The following is a 13,241-nucleotide window of genomic DNA, read 5'->3' on the forward strand; positions in this document are numbered from 1 at the left end:
CTTTCTGTTGCCCTATGCTCTTCTTTTACAGGCTCCACCTTATGTTTCTTGGGATGACCAGTACTGGGTCCAGTGATCAAAATGTGGGCACGACACGCATCAGCACATTGGCTTTAAGATGTTTCCTGTTTTGCTTGTTACATCTTTCCAATTAATTTTTTAATAGCAGCTTCTTCATTTGATGACTGCTGGTCACTGAGCTGTCATTTTCAGAAAACTGTTCTAATTTATTCTCATAAAATGTAACATTTCACTGAGGAACTTGTTACTGTAACAAAATACAGAGAGTACAGATTTACATGGATTAAAAAATAATCTAAAAATTGATGAAAAATATTCATCAATACTGATGAAATAATGCAGAGGGAACCTTGCTGGTTCAGGAGGTTCACAGATTGTTAGGAGCTGGGACAGTATGCTGGGAAAGGACCATTAACTGCCTTTCCATACTTGTCTCTCAACTTTTGCTATTGGCCTCAGTCAGGCAGAATATTAGGCTGGATGGACCTGACTCAGAAAGGCCATTCTTATGCCATGTTCCTGAGCAGCAGTAGTTAATATATAGACCATGAATATATTACTGCTGTTTTCCCCGTGCTGATGATTTTGCATTTGTCAGTGTTGCGGTTCAGCTGACAGCCCACTTGCTGAAGACTGGAGACCTTCTGAAGGCCTCTGCTGTAGGGTTAGTGAAGGTATCATCATCCTGAAACTTTGTCACAATCAACAGACTTTTACAGGCTGTTTACACGTATATTGAGCAGCGCAGCCTCTATTGTATCATCCTGGGCGACTACCTTAGTAACATTCCTCCAACATGTAACTGTCCTTTTATTCCTGATCATTTTTCCCCGTCATTTCAAAAATAATTCATGTATGCAAGGACCTTCCCTTGCAATGTGTGGCAGTTTAGTTTCTTTAAGAGTCTCTGTAAATGGATGTCTTCAGGTCCTTTAGTATCATCTTGTTCTTTAATTGATTTGTGAGACATGACTCCTAGTACAAAAGCCAGTTAGACACTTACCTGTTGTATTGTATTTGAACACATGTTCTAATTCTGTGCTTCCTTCTTGGTGTAAGCACTTTACCTAGCATGAAAATTGGTATGTGCAGCTTCCAATTTCTCTGAGATCTCTAAAATAATTAGCATCATGTTTTGGTGCCAAGGCTAACGTAAATATTAAATTGCAGCTCACAATACCCAGATTTTTAAAGCATGAATGAGTACAGTCTGGGCTGGTCTAGTCTGGGCTGGTCTGTTCTGGGACTCCCTCTTCTGACCCTCAGCCTTGAGGTAGCTCTTTAGCATATTGCCCCTACAGAGAAGGGCTGCAACATTTTGTTTAATGAACAGTAATACAAACCACTCCTTTAACTAGTCTGTGTTGGTCTTGTCTTCTTCTACCTCGCCTTGACACTTTGATCACCACCAGGTGACCACTGGCAAGCTTTCTAGTTCTGTGTTGGGAAAAAGGTGTTTTTTCATATTCTTTGTGCCTTTAACAGGTTGCATTCTTAATCTTTTGGCTTTCCTTATGGCTGTTCTACATTTACATTTCTACTTTATTCTATTTCCTATTTTCCTTATTCAGATAAGACTTCTATTTTCAGCAGGATGTCTTCTTACCCCACCCTTCTGTGATATGTACATGTGCGGGGCTGAGGGAAAAAGACTTTTAAAATCTTTTTGCTGCATACTGTGGTTTCGCTGTGATGTCTTAAAACAGTCTATTTTGTTGTTTACAAGCATTTTATCCTTTAGCTGCTTTTTTTTTTTTGCTTTCAGTGGATATCTGTATTTCTATGCAATTCTGTATTTCTAATTTCAGTGCTGTTAGAATGGGGGTGGTTCTTTTTTCTTTTTCACTCTTACAAGGAGGCTGAAGTTCACCCTCATATCGTAGAACAGTTCCTTGGCAATGACTTTCCAAACTGAGTTGCATGCCTTGTCCAGGACCACACCAAGTTTTGCAACTTTTCTGTAACAAGTAGTGGCCAAAATTTCAGTCAATGCCAGTGTTTGGTCAAGTGGCTGGTGCAAAATCTGCTTCAGAGAGCAAGGACAGCAAACGACCTCTGGGTTGGTTCATGGCCTAAACAGTGGCTACACAAGGAACGACTCTGTTGTGGTGTATGGTTGGCCTGGTCATGTGAAAATGAGATGGAGGATGGTTCAATGATGGTTGTCTTAACAGCTGCAACTGACTTATTTCCTCCCACAGCTGTGGACTGATATTCTTCAGCAGCCCCTGTGCCAGCCCTGCATGTGATGTAGCACAAGAATATGATGCATATGATGAATACTGAAACCACATTTACAAGCTGCATTTTGTTCAAGAGATATAAGCTTTTCATCCTTGCTGTAGAGGTAAGCCTTTTTGTCCTTGGGGTCTGCAAAGTTGGTGCTTCTGGCTGTGGCCATTGATAAAATGTAGTTCCTTACCCCTACAAAGCAGTAGCAGTTTTTAACCCTTTGAAATGTAGACAATATTGTGACTCTCTTACTCAGAGGTCTGTTCTTTGATTGTCCCCTGGCTTGACTTATTCCCTGGTGCACAAAAGATATGACTTTTTATGAGACTGTAAGTTTCCTGGATCAGGAAACATCTTTTATGGGTAATTTGACATCACTTAATAAGCATCATCGCAGATACTGTTATCGTAACACCCTCTACTCCATCCTTTTGACCTTACTTACATCATGCATATTTATTCTTTCCACTGATACAAACACTAACCTTGTATCTTGCATTAGATTCACATATTCATTCGCTACTTGAGAAAACAGAGAGGGAGGAAGGGAGGGATGCAGGGGTAAAGGAAGGATGGAGTGAAAGAAGAGAGGGGCTTTTAGTATTCTGTAGTTGAGCTGTCTGATGTAATGTGTTAGAGGATATAGGTGCCAGTAATGTGCAAAGAGCTTGAAAAATGACCAGACAGTGCCAAGCCCACAGTGCATGTTGTCAGGAGGGCTAACAGTATAATAAATCAACCTGTCTAGTGTCAAGGGTCAGGTAGCTTGATGTTCAAAGCTGTTTGGCCAGCCTGATCCAGCCAGGCATATGCTATTCATTTCCAAGCCGTTAGCACTATTACGATACTAGAATCACACTAAAGCAGTACCTTGCCCTGTGGTGCTTTGGGCTTTAAGTTAAGATCCCAAAGGGGAAAGTATCTGGGAGAAGTGAGTGAAGTGCTGCTTAGTTTCAGGTCTTATGTTTCTACCATAATTATTTTTACTAAGCAGTATTAAGAAAAGCATGGAAAACTGCTTGTCACATGGGGTTTTCCTTTGCTTTCTGTGTAGGATAGTGATGTTTAACCTCTTCCAGATGGGTGAGCCATACGGGCTCATACTGGCAGGTGGGGACAACAGGCTCTGCCCCTTTCTGTTCATGTGACCATATACGTACTTAGACAAAACATATCCCATTTTGAGCAAGTAGAGGGTATAAAGAAAAATATGACTAAATGAACCACTCTGATCACAGCTATTGTACCTTTTGGCAGTTGGGTCACTTCTTTGTAGGTCTCATTCCTGCTGTGCTTTTTTACCTCTGTTCTGTGATGTTTAGAAGGGCTAGAGGGAGGAAAACCTGCCAGTGGCCCTGCCGAGCTAGGAAGAGGGTCTTCGCATACATGTCTTTTCTAACCCCAGTGTTTGTAGGGCTGGATGGGTACAGGGACACTGCAGTAAGGATTGCAGTCCAAAACCTCCCATGTTCAGGAGCTTTAATGAGCCTCACTAGTTGGGAATATGCGTGGAGAAAGGTTAAGGCAGCAAATCAGGCTAATTACAGGCTGGAGGTCCCAGAGGTTCAGATCAAGCAATCTTCCCTGGCCCTAATCTCTGAGAAAGATGTTGTTACCACTGTGCTGTCTCTGCCAGTGCTGCTGGGCTGCTGGTTTTCAAGCCAGGCTTGCAATGACTTCCCAAAAGGCCCTTCTACCCTGGGTACACGCAAGGCAGGTCAAGCTGCAAACCAGGGTGAACTGGGTCAGAAATTAGAATTTCCCCTTGGTGTTTTGGGGTGGTGATAGCAGTAGGTCCTAGGTCTCAGCCAGACCACTCACAGATCCGCAGTCTATAAACCTATAGAGCCACATCGGGGGCTCTTTGGGTTCCTACACTGTACCCCAGCTTCTCTCTCAGCAACTTCATGTGCAATTGCCTCTTCACTACCGTTTCCCACCGCTGTGAAAGTTCTCTTGCACCATTCCCCCCTCCCCAGCTGCTATTTGTGGCAGCCTATACTGTCAGCATATTGATATTTCTGGTGTTACAAAAATTAGTGCCCAAAATATTAGTCCAAACAGAAGAATAAAACCCTGCACAACCACCCCAAATGAAAATCCAAAAGCAACACAAAACTTCAACTCCAAACCCAAAGACCGCTCCCCCAAATCTATAAAACAAATATGTTTAAGCAGTGTGTAGAAGGAAGATTCAGTGGGAGAGGCTTGACTAGTAGTACACTGGAAATTTAATTAGTTTGTTTTCAGGATTTTTCTCAGACATTTGTAAACTACCATGTCTGAGAGTTCATTTTTTTTCTGAGAAACAGCTATGATTATAATGTAAGTCATAATAGTATGTGGGTTATTTAATAATTTCATACATCATATGTGGACTTTATTTCCACTGGGCATTTCAGTTGATGAGTTTTTTCCCAGAAAATTACTCCCCTCACCTAACCTCCATGAATACACTGGTTATGTTTTTGTCAAACTGGAGAAAGTCTCATTGATTTTTGTTTTTCTTGGCATACCCAAATCCTGTAAACAACTTTTACAAATTAAGATCAAAAGTTGTTAAAGTGGCACCGGCATTAGCACTGGAATCTCCTACTCAGGCCCTGTGCAACAAAGGCAGCTTTTACCAGCTCCTTTCCACATCTACAGAGACCATGATAATGCTTGACACCTACGTAAATGGTTTTGAGAAATATATAAGACTCTCTGCAGTAGTTTTAGGCAATGCAATAATTGAAATAGAAGAACAGAGTGTAAAACCAGAGCAAGGCAACAAGCAGCGAAGACAGAGGGCAGAAAGGAGCACTCAATGTAAAAATAAAATATATTCTTTGACTATAGCAGTTAAATCAATGCTCTTGATAGCAGTGTTGGACTGTGTGTTATCAAGCTAGACTTAGCCAGGGAACAAGAGTATCATCTCAGAGACTGAAGGGAAAAAAACTATGAAATAGAATGGGGGAGCAAGTATAAGGAAAGAAAATGTCCAAAGTGTGACATACTATTTCTGCCAGTGAGCAGACCAAGGAGAAATTTTGTTAGGTTTTCACCCTTGCAATGCTTTTATGGTTTGAACTGTGAGGGTGTCAACAAGAGCAAGTGCAAGGTCCTGCACCTGGGGAGGAACAACCCCATGCACCAGTACAGGCTGGGGATTGAGCTGCTGGAAAGCAGGTCTGTTGAGAAGGACCTGGCAGTGCTGGTGGACAACAAGCTGACCATGAGCCAGCAATGTGCCCTTGAGGCCAAGAAGGTTAACAGTATCCTGGGCTGCATGAAAGATTGTGGCCAGCAGGTCGAGGGAGGTTATCCTCCCCCTCTACTCTGCCCTAGTGAGACCACATTTGGAGTGGTGCGTCCAGTTCTGAACCCCCATGTTCAAGAAGGACAGGGAACTGCTTGAGCAAGTCCAGCGGAGAGCTATGAAGATGAGGAAGGGACTGGAGCATCTCCCTTATGAGGAAAGGCTGAGAGACTTGGGTTTGTTCAGCCTGGAGAAGAGAAGACTGAGGAGGCATCTTATCAATACTCATAAAGATCTGAAGGGTGGGTGTCAGAAGAATGGGACTAGGCTCTTTTCAGAGGTATTCAATGACCGGAAAAGGGCCAATGGGCACAAATTCGAACACAGGAGGTTCCACCTGAATATGAGCAAAATCTTTCCAGTGAGGGTGATGGAGCAGTGGAACAGGCTGCCCAGGGAGGTTGTGGAGTCTCCTTCCCTGGAGACATTCAAAACCCACCTGGACACAGTCCTGTGCACTGTGCTCTAGGTGTGCCTGCTGAAGCTGGGGGTGGGGTTGGAGAAGATGATCTCCAGAGGTCCCTTCCAACTTGTACTATTCTGTGATTCTGTCACTATGTTATATATTGTCTTTGGCAGCAAAGACGGTTTGAAAGTTCCCAAGATCCATGACCACATTATTGCCCTCTCAGATGCGTTAGTAGATGCACCAAACTGGGTAATGTTCGTGGTCTGGCGTCAAAATAACCATTCATATCTACCCAGTACTAAAAATCAAACTGTTTTGGAAGACGGGGTAGCATAGGGTACAAGATATGAGCTTTGCTGTTGAAACACAATATAGTATCTAGCAATAACAAGAGAGTAGTGCAATCTTCCACTTGAATAATTCCATTTGTGCAACTGTGTTCCCAGTCTTTGACAGGACTAACCCATGCACCCTGATATTGACTTATTACCATCATGTAGTACAAGTAAGGTTTGTATATAGGGAAAATATATTTACTATAACTAATATGTACTTGGTAGGTAAGGAATTATCTCCAATAAAAAGGTTTCTTCCTGTTAATTCCTCTCATGCCAGGGTGCTGTTAATTTCATAGAATCAGAATGATTTTTTGTTTATTTCTACATACACGTAGCAAAAAAAAAAAAATCAGGTAGATGCTTGGTTTTCCACTAATTTAGATTTTAAAATCCTTTGTTGTTTTTTTTTTTATAAAAGAAAGTGCATGTTCAGCCTGGTACAGAATGATATTTAAATGTTGCAGGAGAAGGGAGCTTTTGATTTCCAACATATTCTGGACTATTACTATAGCTAGTCTAATAATTTAGTATTTGGAATAAACCTAATACAGCTGCCTCCCTATACACTTTGTGTTTGTTTAAGCTATGCCTACTTAAATTATTGTAGAGTAGAATATGAATGCTTGTTAATTAAGTGTAGAACATTACTATTGGTACTTGTTATGTTTCATAATGTAGTAGGTGTGAGTAGTGTTTTCTGGATCTACTAGAATCCAGCAGATTCAGAGAAGTAAGAGTATGAATCCAGTAGATTCATAACAGCAGGAGCAAGAACGAAGTGATGGACATCAAGCAACCTAAAAGTAAGCAGGGACTCTGCAGCACCTGGTTTACAATCAGGCAATAAAAGATGAGGATCTTCAGAACTGTGCAAGACTCAAGATAAAGTAAAGAATGAAGAATAAAGCCACTGTGAGAATTTTTAAAAAATGAATAAGAGGAATTTCCCCTGCAATATTTTTAATGGACTTATGAATTTCTTGATCATTTCATTTAAATATTTTAGTGCAATTTATTTTAGTTTGTTTCTAATGTTCCTAATCCTTTCAAGATCAGGTGCTGTGCAATGGGGATAATTGCAGATTAGTGACAGACTGTTAATGCATTGAGTTATAATGAGGCATCTGCAATGTTTTTCCAGTGTGTAACAACCAGTTGACCCTGTAGACTGTGGCTAGTGCAAAGCAGAACTGTGCATTTGGTTGGCACCAGCATCTATGTGGGGGGACATTTTACCTAGTGTATGTAAAGAGAAAATATTTTTCCATTTTCTGCAGTCTTTGTTTTACCAAGTTATTTAGAAGACCATTTGCCTGAGCAGCCTCTTGCTGTGTGTTGTGACACACTCCAAATGGCAATTATCTATGTGATTTAATCCAATATATAGAAATTTTTGTTACCGAGTGGTTTATAACAAAGCAAAACACCTGCACACTTTCTACCCAGCCTGGGAAAGGGGCAAGATGGGTATTAAGGGGTTTTCCTGCCCTTCTCCCAGCATGCCCTTGTGTCCCAGAGGAAAATTCCTCTGTTTCCCACAGGGAACTGACCCCACGTGGGGGCACAAAGGACATCTGTATGTCCGTCCATGCCTCAAGAGCATGTGGCAGTCTGGGGAAGCAATCAGCTCTGCTGTTCAAACTGCGATTGCATCCACCCTTGTCTGCTGCACAGGTCTCTTGTTCACTGGCTGATCTTGAAGTGGCCTTGCTAAAAGCACTCCCTGCCATTTCTAATGGAGATAAATCTACCTAAAACACTGTGAAGCAGACATGCTCCTCTGCTTGAAGGTGAGTGCTTGACCTGAAGATCTCAGAGGTCTATTGAAGCAGATGGTGCTGGGTTTCCAGACACGGAGCTGCAGCTCCTGAAGCACTGCATTGCTGTGCAGTCCTGGCACACAGATTCAATAGGTGCATGTTTGGGGCTGCAGGACTTGGGGAAGGTGGTGTGCCTCACGGGGTGACCACCAGGCTTGCTGAGATGGGCTCCATGAAGAACACCAGAAACAGAAATGTGTCTCCCATTTGTCCAGAGCTTGGGCAAAGGAGTCATGGCTAGACCCCTCTTCTAGTGACAAGTGTTTATTACTTCTCTTCGACAGAATTTTGCTGGGTTTACCCTTGAGATTAGGAAACAGAAAAGCCTATAAGAATAAATGCTAAAGGATGGCAAGTTGTAAAGGCTGGTAGAGATTTTGAGATTAAGTATTTTTATATGCTGATTTCTCTCACTTAAAAGTTCATAACAGCAACTTTTAAAACTTTAATTAAGTGGTTAAAAACCCCTGGAATATCAAAAACATATTTAAAATTTATAACTACTGGTGCATGCTCATTGACCACATAATTTTCCTCCAGATCTTAAAGTCTGGAAAATATCAGGTTTTGAATTTTTATCTTTTCTCTGACTAGGAATTATTTTCTCAGGGATGGAAAACGTTTTTCTCTGAATCTCTCATTACAAAGCAGATGTTCCTGTTGGTTACGATTTCCCAGGCAGTGAAAGACCAGTGGCGAACTGCCAATTGCCACGTCAGAGCCCCATGCCGTTCCAGCCCTCCAGCTTCTGAACTCACCGTAACCCACATGCAGTGCTCTGTGGAGGTGGACCACACAGCTGATGTGATGATGCAGGTACAGCTTTTCTGAGCATCCCTTTCAGAGGATGGCAATTCTGTTTCATGGAAGCTTTTGTTGTGTCAGCATTGTTTTCAGTTGGCATGGGAACAAAAACAGAACCTCTTGAATATTTTTCCGATATGATTGGTTTGAGATTAAAAATCTTGGGTTTTCAGACTGGATGGCATGTTTTCTCTGTCTCTGCCATCAGAAGTGACCAATAGGCTTGAATCTTGAATACCTCCCTGATTAAACTTTCACCTAGAGAGACATGTTTTCTGCAAATTGTTGTAGTTCTGACAAAGCAGCATATTTTGATGAGACTTTATCTAATGGAAATGTTCTGACCAGCTCCAGATGCATTCTTTAGATATGCATAGATAGTTTCAATTGCCTAGAAAGAACCACCTAATACACAGAGAGGATTTGACAAAAGCAATTATATTTTATCTCAGTTCAGTTTCAAACCATTTGTGACCATCCAAGATCACGTTTTGGTAAAACAAACAGATGTGGTCCAAACTGCATCAAGAAGCTAAACTGTAAAAGGCAAATACACCTATATGTTGTTTGTGTTGCAGTGAAAATTAATGTTATGCCGCTAGAGAATTCTGTCCACATCTGTAGCAAATAAAAAAAAAGAGGGAGAATTACAGGATATTATATTCTGAGGTGCAATGTGACCAGTGAGGCAGAACTTGATCCACAATTGCCAAGTTACACCCTGATAATACACCATCAATTCTGAATGATAGTGATCCAGGATGGTGCTTCATAATCTAAGCAATTGCTTCAAATGATTCAGCAAAGTTCCAAGATCTACTGTATTGAAAGCAGCAGAAAGATCCATCAGCAGGAGTACTGTAATTTAACTTGAATCAGCAGCTGGTGATAAATCATTTGTGACCTTAAGTAAAGCAATCCCAGGACTGTGGTACTCCCTGAAGCCAGACTGAAACCTCTCATATAATCCATTCCCAGATAAAATTGCTGGTAGTAAAAGGGCAACCAATTGCTTCATCTTTCCCTTCCTCACATCCAAAAAAAAAGTGCTAGTCCAGTTATCACTAGGCAGAACAGAAATATGCAACGTAAGAGAGGGAAAGCTTTCACCACTTCTGCTAACAAAGAACAGCTACAGATTTCAGTAGATCAGGAGACTTGCAGAAAGCAAAGAGTCATTAACCATGTTAGCTATAAATGAAGCAAAGCGCTGAAAGACTGTCCGCGAGCAACCATATGGGCCAAGAGTCAAAACCAGGAGTAATGGAGCATGATTGCTTTCCCAACTGTGTGATCTCAGCAAGAAGCAAATACAAACGTATAACACTTGCAGATACAGGCACTGGTAGCATAATTACCAGCCGTAGTGCTGAACAGTCGCAGATGATTAGAAATTCACTCTGTACTGGCTGAGCTCCTCACAGGAGGCAGCTGAAGGATTGTGCGCAAGGAGTGATTTGTGGTGCAAAATGTGATCAATAGCACAAAATAAGGCTTCAGGTCTGGTTTTCCTCATTAATAACAGGACAAGAAAAAGTAGATCTGGCTGGATGAAAAGCCATGTGCTAAGACTCTACAACAGCTTGGTGCTTCAGGAGACTAATTTCTGGACTAAATAGTCTTTGAAATAATTCCACATCACGAGATGCCATCTTCACCTTAGTCAAGCCCTGTGATCACCAAGGCAGATAAAGTAAAGCACAGAAAACTGAGGACAAATCAGGAGCTTCACAGACTGATTTGTTTTTTAAATGGAAGGAAACAACAAGAGGAAAAATAAAATCACCATTTGTACAATTTAGGTTAGGTGGATAAATTTTATGATATCAATAAAATAAATGTTGGTTCTCTCATTTAGTCTGGTTGTCTTGGAAGACACTGGTGGGTTGATCAGAACACTATAATCCTAGTAAAGGTAAATATGAGACAGACAAATTACAAATTTTGAAACCTATCAGACGAGTACAGATATCAACACAGAACTAACTTGACTCTGCCTTTAATGCAGGTCATCTTCTAGAAGACTCATTATAATACACTTCTAGTTGGTTGTCCAAACAGTTTCAGTAGAGTGACTGCCACACTTACACTAGTGCTGGAGTAAAACTCCATCTACTTCTCATGTTAAGTATACTGGAAACAGAGCAAAGAAACAGAGAATAAAAGAAATACTACCACTCCTAAAGAATCACTGCTTTTCTACTGACTGCATCTCAAATGTAACTTTAATGATCCGGGTCTGGGAATCCATTAGTGTTTAATAAATAACGATGATGATACTCTACCTGCACAATGCACACGAAGCTCCCATTGACGTCGATGCAAGTTCTCGGTGCAGACTGATGGCAGGATACTCCTGTGACAGAGATGAATTTTCCATTAGAACAAAACGAGGAAGACCTGTCTCAGTCAGCAGAATTCACAGCAACAATAGATATTCCTCAGGGGCTCAGTGAAAGATGCCTGTCCTGGGTGGCTGAAAGCAAATTGGGTGGGAAACAGCGAGGCAGACTTGGACAGCCACAAAACCAATTTGGGCTGAGGCAAAATTGTCCTGATATAAAAAGAATCCATGCAATTATGTCCATATTTAATTTGTATCGTCTGGAAATCATGACTGACTTTCTCATCACGCCATAGGGGAAATTTCTACTTTTTTCTCTCTGTGAAGGCAAAGGATGAAATTAAAATAGGGGAGGAGAAGAGGATGTGGATGCATTGAACCACCTTTTTAAAACCACCTTTTATTTAGAGTAGATAAGGGAAAAATGAAATGCCATTTCGGTAAACAACAGAAAACCATTACCCACACAGAAATTTGGACAATGAGCCAGACCATTCAGTTGGATGCTTTTCTTCAAGGATTTTGTAAAAAACTACAGAGACAAGGAACTGATATGAAGCCAGCTTTGTGCGAGAGACAGAGGCAGCTAAACACAACAGGGGACACAGAGAAAGCTCTTATAGCGTGGTCTTGAGAAAAAAAAAATGAGAAAGAAAAGCTTTTGGCAAGGGCTTAGCTGAAAAGACCTGAATCTGTAAGTCAAGAAAAAGTCTCCCTGCTACCTTGGCATTAATTTTGTTGTGAAAAAGGGATGTATTTTCTGTAAATAAAGAATAGTGCCTGATTTTGTTATCAGCCGCTTCTCTTGGAAGACTGCGTATTTTGCTTGACCATTTGAGTCAAAAGAAGCAACAATTTCTACCATTTTCTAAGGTGATCAGTGAAGAAAAAAGGAAAAAGGGAAAAAAGAAAACACAAGTAAATCAATTACCTTTTTGATAGATGTTTAATAATAATAGATTGTTTCTAAGTGAACAAGTATATTTCAGAGCAAACCCATAATTATTGAACACATGCCTTAGAAGAACAGGTTGAAAGGATGAATTTGGTTAGGGGAATACCTTTGCTCCTGTCTTTACATTATCTTAATGATCCCAAACAAAAATCACATCTTAGAATAGGTGATTAAAATAGCACAGGAAACCATCATCTACTTAAGTGAAAAATCAAAGCCAAAACAAGTCATAAACTAAAGCAATAGCAAATTTCACCTATAAGTGAAATAAATAAAATATACCAGAAAACATTTTTTTTGTTAGTTTTTTCCACATTAGAGTATAAGGTACAGTTAATGCACAGTACAAGGTCAGGATTATTGGCAGTTCCCATTGTTTTATAATAACCATTTCTGGATGTGCAGAGATGAGGTATCTGTCTAGTAGGTGTGCATTTTCAAATTGCAAGACTGACAGTTCATGTCTGTTTACAGCTGTGCAAATTGGGCACCCAAAACCCAGAGTGGCATTTCAAAATTTTGGTCTGGATTTCTGTAAGTGCTACTAGAAATTTGTACTTTTTGTGTAATAATATTGTCAGCTTTTATTGCTCTAAAAAGTGATCCCAACAATTTGTTTTACTTTCATTACAGCTTTTAAGTGACGCAGTGCAAAGAATATAAATATTTCTTGAGCCACTTATTGGTGCAAATGGAAATGGGAAAAAATTTATTGCTGAAACAAAAGTACAATCTGTATTGCTTAATTATGATAATCTAGGTAAATTATTCTTGCATAATGCCATATAAAGTAGTGAGAGAAAGAATAGCTAGCTGTTCTTTTCTATTGCTTGCCTCAAATAGGTCCAGGTAAGGTGTTTGTAAACTTGCGATTTCATGTTGAATTTCTTATTTAAGCGATATTTTGGAAAAGTATAGTACTTCTAAATACAATCACCATTGCTTGTGCTGGGAGAAGCACTGCAGAAGTGCTGAGAGAAGTTACAGATTTCAGTGCAATGTCATTTAAAATAA

General features: G+C 40.4%; 1 long non-coding RNA gene across 1 annotated transcript in view; it reads left to right on the forward strand.

Annotated features, from left to right (window-relative positions):
- Nucleotides 1-8,935, forward strand: part of LOC142055725 (uncharacterized) — a 35,197-nt gene extending 26,262 nt beyond the window's left edge. The window contains exons 3-4 of the long non-coding RNA XR_012660010.1: nt 2,223-2,368; nt 8,776-8,935. This is a non-coding gene — a long non-coding RNA (uncharacterized LOC142055725). The remainder of the gene's footprint in view (nt 1-2,222; nt 2,369-8,775) is intronic.
- Nucleotides 8,936-13,241: the final 4,306 nt, after the last annotated feature.

Source organism: Phalacrocorax aristotelis, chromosome 3 (genome assembly GCF_949628215.1).
Source record: "Phalacrocorax aristotelis chromosome 3, bGulAri2.1, whole genome shotgun sequence".
Classification (NCBI taxonomy): Eukaryota; Metazoa; Chordata; class Aves; order Suliformes; family Phalacrocoracidae; genus Phalacrocorax; species Phalacrocorax aristotelis.